The sequence below is a fragment of the Dendropsophus ebraccatus genome, chromosome 1 (assembly GCF_027789765.1).
Source record: "Dendropsophus ebraccatus isolate aDenEbr1 chromosome 1, aDenEbr1.pat, whole genome shotgun sequence".
NCBI lineage: Eukaryota > Metazoa > Chordata > Amphibia > Anura > Hylidae > Dendropsophus > Dendropsophus ebraccatus.
Genome location: NC_091454.1, coordinates 215,029,554 through 215,044,515, shown reverse-complemented (window position 1 = coordinate 215,044,515; position 14,962 = coordinate 215,029,554).

Below are 14,962 nucleotides of genomic sequence, written 5' to 3'. Positions count from 1 at the left end.
ATGGTCCGTTTACATGAAACGATAATTCACCCAACCGATTGTTTAACGATTTTGAAGCAACAATTTGTTTTTTAGAACAATCAGCGTTTAGACGAATAAATCGTTAGAAAAATTGTTATTGCAATCGTCTTTAAGATCGCTTTAGCCCATCTCACACATAGGGTGAATCTTTAACAGACTGTTTACACAAAGCGATCTGCGAAGTTTTTGCGAACGACCAACAATGATTTAAGAACATGTTGAAAGATCAAAATGAACGATTTCTCACTCGTCACTTGATCATTCGCTGTGTTTACACAAGCCGATTATCGCTCAAATGCGATCGTTATTGCGAAAATTCGAACGATAATTGCTCGAACGATAATTTTTTTTTTTTTTTTTTCAAATCGTACAGCTGGGGAAGTAAAATCTGGGTGCACGTTTCACCTGCTAGTGAGTGGCCCCATGGAAAACATAGGACAGGTCCACCACAGCAGTGATAGAATTGCAGGGTGAAAAGGTTGCAGCACTACAAATGCAACTCAGGTCCCGTTCAAGTGAATAGGAGCTGAGCTGCAGTTACACAGTGAACCGAGACAAACAGCGTCTGCACCTCGCCAATCAGTTACTGATGAGCTATCTATATTTTGCCTCGAAAACCCCTTTAAAGGGAAGGTGTCATCAGATAACGACCAATGTTTTGAATAAAGAATTCTTGGTGACGTTTTTTTCTATTTTTCCATTTTACTATATGTTATAAAAAAAATCCTGATATCTTGCAGTTTGCATTCTCACCACTGGGGCTAAAACTGAACTGAGACTTCCTGTTGTGTCTGTGTTGATAAGAGGAGGCTGCTGTAAAGTGATCTGTACAGAATTGCAGCGTCATGGGACACCAGTGGATAGAGGAGACAATAGCAGCTCCCTGTGGAATGACCTCTTCACAGGTCACAGAGCGTGCTTAGTAATGTTTCACATTCATCTCAAGAGGACAGAGTCTGTCTGTTGTCGTCTATGTCCATGAGGCTTGCTGTAAAGCATGTCACTAAATGCTGTTAACAACAGCTCAGGTAAGATGGCTGCCTCCATAACAATGTACAAAAAGTGAAATAAAATAAAAAATCACAGTCAGAAAATAAAAACGGATTAGAATAAAAGAACAAGTTTTAGTATCTGACTCCATTCAGTGGAAGAAAATCTAGGTGACACATCCCCTTTAAGGGATGACAGCAATGCAAGCTAAGGTGTTGGTGGCTGATTAACGGACAGGCAATGGGCCTAGACACTAGAATTCCTTAATTAAGTTCCTGGAAATGGTCCTGGCAGAGACAGGGGTGCAATGAAGGGGCTGTCTGTGTCTGAATGGTCGACAAGGAAACTGTGTGTTGTAGAGTCACGTCTATCAGTCAATGATTTCTAATCAAGAGGCACACTACCTAAAAGTAGTCTCCGAGTGCCTTTATATTATGCAGAGGGGAAACACTTTTGCGCCCTCTTGTGGCAAGACCCAGTGTGTGATCAGACTTGTAATCATTCTGACTGCAGGAGAAGTTTTGCAGCACTCTGACATTTCTATCTGGGTGCGCTTTGTCAGTATGGAGATCAGGAGGGCAGGGTGGAGATAGGTGGGGCCCACATCCATTGTACCTTTATGGCCTATCCTGTGGAAATGCCCTAAATACACAGATGGGAATACCCCTTTAATTCTAAGGATTACAGGGTTCTCGGTAGTTGGCGCCGCACCTGGTGATAATCTATGATTAATCCAGATAGTTACATTAGAAGAACAATGGCTGGTGAGGCAAACTGAGGTTAAATTCCCCGTAGTTTCCCAGCTGAATAGTGATGGGTAGGGTGAGGTCAGACATGGTGGGGGTATAATCAGGGGCGCCGCAATGATGAGGCGACCTGAATCGTCTGCCTCAGGCGGCGCCACTAGCTGTCACCATGGGGGCGGCATTCAGTGGCAGATTATAATATGAGCGGTTCGGGCGGCCGCCCACATTATAATCCGCCACTGACTGTACCCAGGGCCGCTTTAACCAGAGGGCACATGGTGCACGTGCACCGGGCCCACTGGTTAAAGGGGCCCCCCCGAGCAGGCCGGCCGTTGCTATGTGCGACCAGTGCGGTCGCACAGGGCTCCGGCCACCAGCCTGTCAGGGGGGAGCGCCATGGATGGGTAATCTACTTACCCCTCCATGGCGCCCCCTGCAGGGCCCCCCCGTCCGCCGCTGCCCCCGTCCGCTGCTGCTGCGGCGCTTCAGCGCTGCAGCAGCAGCGACACTGACAGAGAGAGAGCCATTGGCTCCCTCCCTGTCAGTCACTCTTGTGGCCGCACTTCCTGCGGTCACAAGAGGCCGCGCTCTCCCTCTAGCGCCCGACGTCACTGGAGCGTCGGCGCGAGGGTAAGGGGAGTGCAGCCTCTTGTGACCGCAGGAACTGCAGCCACAGGAGGGAAGAGAAGAGGAACGCGTGGACCTAGGTGAGTAACAGTGTTTGTTTTTTTCAATGTTATATGGGAGGGGGAGCTATATACTATTGGGGAGCACAGGGGGCTATATACTATGGGGGAGAACAGGGGGCTATATACTATGGGGGAGAACGGGGGCTATATACTATTGGGGAGCACAGGGGGGCTATATACTATGGGGGAGAACGGGGGCTATATACTATTGGGGAGCACAGGGGGGCTATATACTATGGGGGAGAACGGGGGCTATATACTATTGGGGAGCACAGGGGGCTATATACTATGGGGGAGAACGGGGGCTATATACTATTGGGGAGCACAGGGGGCTATATACTATGGGGGAGAACGGGGGCTATATACTATTGGGGAGCACAGGGGGCTATATACTATGGGGGAGCACAGGGGGCTATATACTATGGGGGAGCACAGGGGAGCTATATACTATGGGGAAGCACAGGGGGCTATACACTATGGGGGAGCACAGGGGAGCTATATACTATTGGGGAGCACAGGGGAGCTATATACTATTGGGAAGCACAGGGGGCTATATACTATGGGGGAGCACAGGGGGCTATATACTATGGGGGAGCACAGGGGAGCTATATACTATGGGGGAGCACAGGGGGCTATACACTATGGGGGAGCACAGGGGAGCTATATACTATTGGGGAGCACAGGGGAGCTATATACTATTGGGAAGCACAGGGGGCTATATACTATTGGGGAGCACAGGGGAGCTATATACTATGGGGGAGCACAGGGGAGCTATATACTTTGGGGGAGCACAGGGGGCTATATACTATGGGGGAGCACAGGGGAGCTATATACTATGGGGGAGCACAGGGGAGCTATATACTATGGGGAGCACAGGGGGCTATATACTACTGGGGAGCACAGGGGGCTATATACTATGGGGGAGCACAGGGGGCTATATACTATGGGGGAGCACAGGGGGTTATATACTATTGGGGAGCACAGGTTAGCTATATACTATTGGGGAGCACAGGGGCTATATACTATTGGGGAGCACAGGGGTCTATATACTATGGGGGAGAGCACAGGGGGCTATATATTATGGAGAGCACAGGGGGGCTATATACTATTGAGGGGGAGCACAGGGGGGCTATATACTATTGGGGGAGAGCACAGGGGGGCTATATACTATTGTGGGAGAGCACAGGGGGGCTATATACTATTGGGGGAGAGCACAGGGGGCTATATACTATTGTGGGAGAGCACAGGGGGGCTATATACTATTGTGGGAGAGCACAGGGGGGCTATATACTATTGTGGGAGAGCATAGGGGGGCTATATACTATTGGGGGAGAGCACAGGGGGGCTATATACTATTGTGGGTGAGCACAGGGGGCTATATACTACTGGGGAGAGTGCACAGGGGGGCTATATACTAATGGGGGAGCGCACAGGAGGGCTGTATATAACTGGAGGAGCACATGAGGGTCTATATACTACAGGGACACCTTAAAACTATGGAGGCACAGAGGGGTGTAACTATGTAGGGGTACAGAGGGGTGTAACTACTGTATAGGGGTATAAGGGACCTAACTACTGTATGTGTTGGAGCCTAAAATATTTGTCTGGCAGATTCTGGAGAGAAGATTCACAGCCAGGAGAAGACTTCAAGGTGGCCCACGGTGGATGGAGAGAAAAAGAAAAGGTGACAGACTCTGATCGGAGAAGACGCCTCCGGTGAGTCACTGGATGTAACTTCACTCTGTTATAGGCTTGTACTGATAGGGGTCATGATGTGGCGGTATTATGTAATGGTATCATTGGTGATATCTTTCTGTTTTGTTTAGTGCAGTTTTTATGTAATATGTAATCACTGAATGGTGGAAATAGTGTTATAAGGTAACTACTGTATGTATTGGGGCTCTTGATACAGTGTGGGGGCAAATTCAGTACATTATACAATGTGCAGAAAGGTAAGGGGGGGCCCACTCTTGAGGGCTGTGCACTGGGCCCACCAATGTATTAAAACGGCCCTGACTGTACCATGTACTGGAGCCCCCCCGCCCCCGGGCAGTATCTGTAATGAGATGCTGTGAGCGGGGGAGACTGTATTCATAAGCGCCGCGCTGTACTAAATCAGCCGCGCGGTGCTGATACTACAGCGCGGCGCTTATGAATACAGTCCCCCCCGCTCACAGCATCTCATTACAGATACTTCCCGGGGGCGGGGGGGGCTCCAGTACATGCATTCCACGTCCGTGATCCGTCAGGATCACGGAACGTGGGAATGCAGCCTTAGTCCCCCGGCTGATGTGCGGCTGCCCGGGGTGTCCCGTCCTGTCCCCGGCAGCGCGCGCATCAGAGAGCTCCCCGTGCGCCGGAAGTCACAGGCACAGGCGCACGGGGAGCTCTGTGATGCGCGCGCTGCCGGGGACAGGACGGGACACCCCGGGCAGCCGCACATCAGCCGGGACCAGACCAGAGAGGCTCGTCGGGGGAACGGAGGGCAGGTGAGTTGTGTGCTGTTTTTTGTTTTTGCTTTATCTGCTGTGCAGGGGGGGGGGGGGGGAGAGGGGGACCATCTATAAGGTAGGGGGGGGAAGGGGGCCATCTATAAGGGAGGGGGGAAAGAGGGGGACGATCTATAAGGGAGGGGGGAAAGAGGGGGACGATCTATAAGGGGGGGGACCATCTATAAGGGAGGGGGAGAGGGAAGAGGGGGACCATCTATAGGGGGGGGCCATCTATAAGGGAGGGGGGAAAGAGGGGGACCATCTATAAGGGGGGGGCCATCTATAAGGGAGGGGGGAAAGAGGGGGACCATCTATAAGGGGGGGACCATCTATAAGGGAGGGGCGGGAGGGGGACCGTCTATAAGGGGGGGAAGAGGGGGACCATGTATAAGGGGGAGAGGGGGACCATCTATAAGGGAGGGGGAAAGAGGGGGACCATCTATAAGGGGGCATCTATAAGGGAGGGGGGAGAGGGGGACCATGTATAAGGGGGGGAGGGGGACCATCTATAAGGGAAAGGGGACCATCTATAAGGGAGGGGGAGAGAGGGAAGAGGGGGACCATCTATAAGGGGGGGGAAAGAGGGGGACCATCTATAAGGGGGGGGAGAGGGGGACCATCTATAAGGGGGGGAGAGAGGGAAGAGGGGGACCAACTATAAGGGGGGGGAAGAGGGGGACCATCTATAAGGGGGGAAGAGGGGGACCATCTATAAGGGAGGGGAAAGAGGGGGACCATCTATAAGGGAGGGGGGAGAGGGGGACCATCTATAAGGGAGGGGGGAGAGGGGGACCATCTATAAGGGGGGGAGAGGGGGACCATCTATAAGGGAGAGGGGACCATCTATAAGGGGAGGAAGAGGGGGACCATCTATAAGGGGGGGAAGAGGGGGACCATCTATAAGGGGGGAAGAGGGGGACCATCTATAAGGGGGGAAGAGGGGGACCATCTCCTAAAAGATCAGCACCCTCCTCTCCTGACATCCTCTGTGCTGCTGGGACTTCTCCTATAGGATTAGCACCCTCCTCTCCTGACATCCTCTGTGCTGCTGGGACCTCTCCTATAGGATTAGCACCCTCATCTCCTGACATCCTCTGTGCTGCTGGGACCTCTCCTATAGGATTAGCCCCCTCCTCTCCTGACATCCTCTGTGCTGCTGGGACCTCTCCTATAAAGTCAGCCTCCTCCTCTCCTGACATCCTCTGTGCAGCAAGGGACCAAACATTATGTTTATTGGGGACAGCAGTGGGGGGGGGGGGGGCAGTAGTGGATTATAATGTGGGCGGATTGACGGGGGGGGGGGGGGGGGCGTCATTCTATAGTTCGCCTCGGGCAGCAGAGAGGCTAGAATCACCCCTGGGTATAATGAAGGAGGGTTTCCAATATTCTACTATACAGCCCCAGCAAGCATTTGTCCTGGTCACTGTCTTGCAAGACACAGAAAGTCTCCACATAAGGAACACTTTGTTCAGGCCCGTGTTAACCCCCCCCCCCCCCACTCTTGGGGTCTCAGATATAATATAATATAATTAGCGCGGGTCATGATGTAGATGTCCGGTAAGACAACAGCGTAGTTGTTTGTGTTGCGATTTCAAATATGTTGAGTTTCAGACCCTTGTAGATACCAGAGGATGCTTCCTAGTAAGGAGAGATCACCCTCTCAATAGTCTTCCTCTAAGAGCCTTCTGCTTTGTATATTTTTCGTTAATGGCTTAAAGGGGTACTCCGGTGGGGGGAAAAAAAGTTTTCAAATCAACAGGTGTCAGAAAGGAATACAGATTTGGACTTCTATTTAAAAATCTTAAGCTGGGTTTACACGGAACGATTATCGTGCGAATTTGCACGATAACGATCGAATTCAAACGATAATCGTACGTGTAAACGCAGCGAACGATCGAACGACGAGCAAGAAATCGTTCATTTTGATCTTTTAACAGGTTCTTAAATCGTCGTTCGCAAAAAATTCGCTGATCGTTCCGTGTAAACCGATAGTCCGGCTTCCCGCCCCCCTCGCTCGCAGCCTGGCCCCCCGCCCATCCGCAGCCCCCTGCGCCGGCTCGATCGCCACTCCCGCCGCCGCTCCGATTGCCGCCCCGATCGCCACCCCCGCCGCTCCGATCGCCCCCGCCGCGACCATACTTTACCTGCTCCGCGTAGCAGGTCTTCTACATCCCCGGCTCCCCTCTTCAGTGCATTGATTGGCTGAAGAGATGAGCCGGAAATTTCAAACGGCTCCTCTTCAGCCAATCAGTGCTCCTCTTCAGCCAATCAGTGCTCCTCTTCAGCCAATCAGTGCTCCTCTTCAGCACTGATTGGCTGAAGGGGAGCCATTTGAAATTCCCGGCTCCCCTCTTCAGCCAATCAATGTACGGCAGCACTGATTGGCTGAAGAGGGGAGACGGGAATTTCAAACAGCTCCTCTTCAGTGCTGAAGAGGAGCACTGATTGGCTAAAGAAGAGCCGCTTGAAATTCCCGGCTCATCTTTTCAGCCAATCAATGTACTGAAGAGGGGAGCCGGGGATGTAGAAGACCCGCTACGCGGAGCAGGTAACGTATGCTCGTGGTCGGGGCGGTGGGGGCGCTCGGAGCGGGGGGGGGGGGGGCGATCGGAGGGGCGGCGGTCGGAGTGGGGGTGGCGGCCGGCGGTCAGTCGTGCTATATACCATTTACAGGATGGTGTGTCGGTTACCATTAGCAACCAGTGTATGTGGGTGTTTTAACTGAGTTTATGGGTTAGGGAATACATTTTTTTCCATTGTATTTTGTTTATATTTTGTATGTTGCTCACGAATAAAGATTGTATATTTTTTGCTTCTGTTTTGTGGTGTGCCAGTCAGTCTTTTCTATGTATATACTTGTTGTTTAGGAAATGGTGTATTCCAGTCTGACACAGTGCTCTCTGCTGCCACCAGAGCATCCAGAGCAGGAGAGGGTTTTGTATGGGAATTTGCTGCTGCTCTGGACAGTTTCTGACATGGACAGAGGTGGCAGCAGAGAGCACTGTGTCAGACTGGAAATAATACACCACTTGCTGCAGGACATACAGCAGCTGATAAGTACTGGAAGACTGGAGATTTTACAAATTTGCTTAAAGTGGTTATTCAGTGTTAGGGTCCATTTACACAGAAAGATAATCTGACAGATTATCTGCCAAAGATTTGAAGCCAAAGTCAGTTCAGGTGTGGGGGGAGCTGGAGACAACACCACACTGACAATGTAAGGACTACACAACTTCCTGCCAGGGGGAATTCAAGCAAAAATATACTCAAGCCAGTACTACTAGTAATAATCATCTCCCCTCGGATTTACAAAAAGCTTTCCTGTATACCCCAAACTATACCCAAACTTATCAGCCACATGCAGGGAAAAAAAATCTCATTTGGGAGCTTATTTCCCTCTTCTTTCCCCTTCCTTCCTCCACTTTCTATTGCTCTACCCACACCCAAACCTCTAACCACTGTACAGCGGTGTAGCTATTGCTGTCACAACTGTGGCCTGGCCAATGAATCAGGGCGGCCTAGAAGCCTCTCACCACAGTATGTTTGACTGCTTATGCCTGATATGCTAAAACGCAGCTCCAATGCTCAGTGGCATATAGAGGTCTGTGCGGCAGCACTGACAGGAGCAGAGGTGTGAGGAGTAAGATAATAAAACAAGAGGTTGAACAGACAGAAGAACTGCGAGAGCTTTAAATATCTCCTCCCCATTTGTCAGGACACTGTATGTGGCTACCACCAATTGTATTGGCCTATAGATATTTTGGAGATAGCATATTTAGGGGGGAGGTTCCAAACCGAACTTTTGCAGCAGTGCCCACAAATCTTTACCTATACCCCTGGTCACTGTTTTTTATCTCTTAAATTATCATATATTAGTCACATTCTCAGGCTTCTGAAAGGAGCATAAACATTGGCTTAAAGGGAAAATTACCTCCAAAAAACTGCGAGAGAGCTGCATATCCTTATTCCCATAATTCTCACTGGGGCATGAATGGCCTATACGTGTCCACACACGGCCTCCTCCTTACACTGCTGTTTCAGTCTCTTGATTTCTTACTATGAAATTCTTAAAACTGATTAAACATAACTGCAAAGTGGGATCGACCCCACATGAACGTCTATAGACTTTCCATTTACACAGAAAGATTATCTGACAGATTATCTGCCAAAGATTTGAAGCCAAAGCCAGGGATGGATTTGAAACTAGGAGAAATCTCAGGCTTTTCTTTATGACCTGATCTCTGTTTATAGTCCATTCCTGGCTTTGGCTTCAAATCTTTGGCAGATAATCTGTTAGATAATCTTTCTGTGTAAATTGACCCTTATGCTAAGTTTGCACGGAGCGATAATTGGCCCGATCGCACGATTAACGATTTCGAAGTAAGGTGTTTTTTTTTATAACGATCAGCATTTAGACGGTATGATATATCGTACGAAAAAATAGTTTTGAGATCGCACGGCCACAGCCTGGCCCGCCCGCAGCCCGCCCCCCGCAGCCCCCTGCGCCGCCCCGTTCGCTACCCCCGCCGCTCCGATCGCCACCCCCGCCGGCGCCGCCCCGATCGCCACCCCCGACGCTCCGATCGCCATCCCGCAGCTCCGATCGCGGGTGGCGATCGGGGAGGCGGGGGTGGCGATTGAGCCGCCGCCGGGGGCTGCGGATGAGCGGGGGGCCGGGCTGCGAGCAGGGGGCCGGGCGGCGGGACTATCGCGCAACGACTGTTTACACGGAACAATAGGCCAATTTTTGGCAAACTACGAACGACGATTTATGAACATGTTAAAAGATCAAAATGAACGATTTTTCGATCGTTCGCCGCGTTTACACGTACGATTATCGTTCGAATTCAATCGTTATTGTGAAAATTCGCCCGATAATCACTCAGTGTAAACTTAGCATTATGCTACGTTTACACGAAACGATTATCGGGCGAATTTTCACAATAACGATCGAATTCTAACGATAATCGTACGTGTAAACGTGGCGAACGATCGAAAAATCGTTCATTTGATCTTTTAACATGTTCATAAATCGTCGTTCGCCGATCGGAAAAAATTTGCCGATCGTTCCGTGTAAACAGTCGTCGCGCAATAGTCCGACTCCCCTCTTCAGCCAATCAGTGCACTGAAGAGCGGAGCCGGGGATGTCGAAGACCTGCGATGCGGAGCAGGTAACGTATGCTCGTGGCCGGAGCGGGGGCGGCGATCGGAGCTGCGGCGGGGGTGGCGATCGGAGCGGCGGGGGTGGCGATCGGGGCGGCGCAGGGGGCTGCGGTTGACCGTGGGGCCGGGCTGCGGATAAGCATGGGGCCGGGCTGCGAGCGGGGGGGCCGGCTGCGGGCGGGCCGAGCTGCGGGCGCGCAATCGCGAAGCGATCGCAAAACGATTTTTCCGTACGATATATTGTACCGTCTAAACGCTGATCGTTATAAAAAAAAATCGTTACTTCGAAATTGTTAATCGTACGATCGGGCCAATAATCGCCTCGTGTAAACGTAGCATAAGAATGGGTGTCCTTATATACACTGTATGCGGGCTGACCTTCTGGGCAAGTCTATATCTGCCCACAGAGGGTGGCCGCTGTTGGCGCTTCTAAGGTGATTGTCAAATATTATAATTGAGTCTACAGAAGACAATGGAACAACACACTTAATACTTTCAGTTGACACTAATGGGCACAACAGCTTAGTGTTTACAATACACAAGGTGTACAATACCTAAATTACAGGGACCATTGGTTGATCATGTGAGCTGAAATTCTATCTCGCTCGGTTGGGATGAATTGCGCACCCTATGGTTTTCGAGAACATTAACAGTGATAGGCTGGTAACATTTTGTTTAGCAGAATATACCAGTTTCGGATCTAATGGGCTTTTTAGTTTTATTTTTTAACTCATTTACAGATCCGATTATCAGAGTCATTTTGGTCGAAGAAAATCACAGTATGTGAATCTTTGTTTTTTTTCCCCATCGTCACTCCGTAATGACCTGGGCTATAAAACTAGACAAGTATCAGTATAAATCTGACCTTATGTTCTCCTCATAAATAAGGGGACTGGACCATTGTAGATAGTCTTATCTCCGCAGGCTGTTGTTATTTATGCTGCTGTTGTGATCTGTGGTTCCCAGATTAGACATGGAAACAGGCTCCTACTAGTTTGACGTTGTTTGTCAACCAGACATTACATCACATGGCCGTACATTAGGGTTTTCAGACAGAAGTTGGCCAAGGGACTTGTTCACCATTGGTCCTCAAAGCTTGATGTCTTGGATAGCAGGATCACTGATCGATGTCCGCTGTAATCTCCATTGATGGGATGGGAGATTGGTCATTTTGCATGAGTGACTTGAACCCAGCTATGATAAACCGGACAAGAGTAAAGAATAAAAATACAGGACTGTGATAAAGTATGTTGCCTTTCACCTGATTTCTTCTATTTTTGCTAAATAGTTTTTTAGGTCATCCAAGCAATTTTAATATAAAGGCGACACAAAGAGACAAAAAACTATTCAAAGCCTGGATCACCCTTGTGAAAAAGTAATTGCCCCTCTAAATATTATAAGCAACCCTACATAGTAACAACTGTGATCAGATGTCAGTAATAACTTGTGATCAGATCTTTACAGTCTGTGTTGAGGAATTCTGGCCCGAATTGTTTTAATTTGGCCACACTGAATTGTTTTTCAAACATGAACTTGAAGGTCTTGCCACCGCATCTCGATAGAATTCATATCAGAACTTTTGCTTCGGATCATTGTCCAGCTGCATAATCCAACTACGCTTGATCATGAAGATTGACAGTCTTCTCTAGGATTTTCTGATAGACTTACGAATTCATGGTTCCATCAATTATAATAAATTGTCCAGGTCCTGAAGAAGTAAAGCAGCATCACATTACCACCACCATGTTTGTTTGTCCTTAAAATGCATTGTTATCTTTTCGGCAGATATAATGGGACCCAGTTCCATCTTTACCTCAACAGTTTACAGTAATATCCAAAAGGTCTTGGAGATGGTTTTTGACCGATGCAAGACAAAACTTTGTGTTGCTTTGTACTTCCGCGATTTGTACCATTTTGCCTAGTGTCTTACTTTATTGTGAAATCGAGTCAACGACCATAACCGAGGCAAGTGAGGCCTGGAGTTCTTTAAATAGTTATATAACGTAGTTTATAAGGTTTAAAAAAGACAAGAGTCCAATAAGTTCATGCGATAACCCTACTGGGTTGATCCAGAGGAAGGAAATAAGCCTATATGAGGCAGATTCCAATTGCCCCATAACAGGGGGAAAAGGCCTTCCTGAAACATGACCTCCTAAATGAATCGTCTATGTGCTCATGGTAAAATTTTGGTAGATTGTCCGCTCCAAGAAGGAATCACTTCTGTTCTCTTTTTCTCCATTTGTCATTCAATGGTGCTCCATAGTCTTTGAAATGGATTGCAAAGGATGGATGTTTTTAGAACATGGCATCTTGTGCTTTTTCATAGATGATGTTAAGGTCCAATGCTCTGGCCCTTCTGAGCTATGGCTGTATCAATGTTTTCCAGACAGCCTTTGGGGGCATCCAACTTCTGCAGCCACTGGATGGACTCGAGTGTGCCCCTAATAAATTGTGTTTGTGTTTACTTGGCTTATCGTAGTCTAATAATAAACATAGTTTGATGATCTAAAATATTGGAGAGTGACAATTATGGAAAACCGAATAATTGGGAAGGGGAGATTGTCATTTGGCAAGAGTTACTTGAACCCGATAGAAGTATATGTGATAAATAGGGATGGCCCGAACCGAGTTCGGTTCGGGTTCTTACGAACCCGAATTCTCGGCAATGATTTCCGCTGTCTGCCCTCTCAGTGGAGAAGGTGGATACAGCGGGAGGACCGCCTGGAAAACTGGGATATAGCCATAGGCTGTATCCCAGTTTTCCAGGCGGTCCACCCGCTGCACGGAGCGGGCAGACAGCGGGAATCTGATGCCAAGCGTTTGGGTTCATACGAACCCGAACCTCGGCAGTTTCGGACCATCCTTAGTGATAAATAGAGATGAGCGAATTTGCCAAAGTTCGGGTTCGTATGAACCTGAACTATCGGCTTCTGATTCCCGCTGTCTGCAGCCTCCGTAAACAGGGTGGATACAGCCTTACGGTACGCCCGGAAAACTGGGATACAGACATTGGCATAGGCTGTATCCCAGTTTTCCAGACGGTCCTTACGCTGTATCTACCCTGTTTACGGAGGCTGCAGACAGCGGGAATCGGAAGCCGATAGGCAAATTCGCTCATCCCTAGTGATAAACCAGTGTTGAGGTCAAATAATGGACAAGAACGAAGCCAAAGGATGTATCTAGAATCAAAAATGACCAAATCCAGACATCAGGCCTCAGAGATTCTGTTGAAATCGACACGTGCGGCAAAGTTAAATCTACGTTGTGGCTGTAGAATATAAAGAGTTTCTTTCCATCCTGCTAAAAAGTTTCTAATATTATAATATTCTCTTATCTGCGTCTGGAACCGGTGTTAACACTCGCACTACGGTCACAGCAGCCCCGCACGGGTGTCAAAGATCTGATTTCACAGGTGACAGGCTGAGTTTTTGTTATTAAAATGTTAGGGCAGCGAGAAGCGAGACAAGGCAGCTATCTGCGTCTGTACGATGTTATCAGCCGCTCGGTGACATTATACCAGACAAAGGAACCAGTGTCATCGGCTGCGGGGCTAATGAAACGCCAATGAATAAAGTTCACATGCATATAGATGAGTTTATTCTAATAGGTGCACACAGTGCGAGAGGTGCATCGTACCAGACGTCCGTTGTATTGTGTCTGTAATGGTATGTGTATCCGGCAGAGGACTTTGTAGCGGCATCTTGTGTAGCGGCATCTTGTGTACCGGCTTGGAGAATTTGCCCCAGTAACAAGGAAGCTGAGATAATAAAGAGAAAAGGTGGTTTCAGGATACGTTACAGTGATTTGATCCTCCATTTCTCTCTTATACAGATCGCTGCTGGCCGATCACATTATAGGTTGATGGTGCACTTGGCATAGAATAGACTGTGGGAAGTTATTATAACTTGATTTACCACAAGGTCGATGTATTACGTAATAGTCTACATTAAAGATGGGACATCAGGAAGAGTCTGAAGAACAACTGGCTTATGTGATGAACAAAGCTTTTTGCATTATGCCCCCTTTTATAGAGGACAAATAATACATAAGATGGCCTTTAGCTTCTGAAATAAAGACCATACACATCCTCTTCATCAGTGCTTCTCAAACTTTTTCTACTGGAGCCTCACCCAACAGACCAAGGCAATGCCTGGGCCTCACCAGACTGGTCAAAAGGGTGTCTGGGCCTCACTACATGTGGTGAAAGTCCATTTAAAAGCTGAAAATAATGCTAGGGCTCCTTTCACCCATCTCCCACACTCTATATACTTATAAAGCAAGTACAAAATGTTGATAAAATGGAGATTTTGGAGGACTGTGCAGATCATAGTTACTTTTGTGAAAATTGGCTTCCCAGCTGGGCCTCACCAACAACTAGGGGGCGCCTCACAGTTTGAGAAGCACTGCTCTACATAATGATAAGGACCTCAAATCAGTCCCTCTTATACAGATCCCTTGTATGCACACTAAGGACCTTGGTATTCTGCTTGCAGACTTCAAATTTCCTGTGTATAGACTCCAGACCTGAGTGTCCCGTCTATGGGCTCCGGACCTGAGTGTCCCGTCTATGGGCTCCGGACCTGAGTGTCCTGTCTACAGACTCTGGACCTGGGTGTCCTGTCTACGGACTCCGGACCTGAGTGTCCCGTCTACGGACTCCGGACCTGAGTGTCCCGTCTACGGGCTCCGGACCTGAGTGTCCCGTCTACGGGCTCCGGACCTGAGTGTCCCGTCTACGGGCTCCGGACCTGGGTGTCCCGTCTACGGACTCTGGACCTGGGTGTCCCGTCTACGGACTCCGGACCTGAGTGTCCCGTCTACGGGCTCCGGACCTGGGTGTCCCGTCTATGGGCTCCGGACC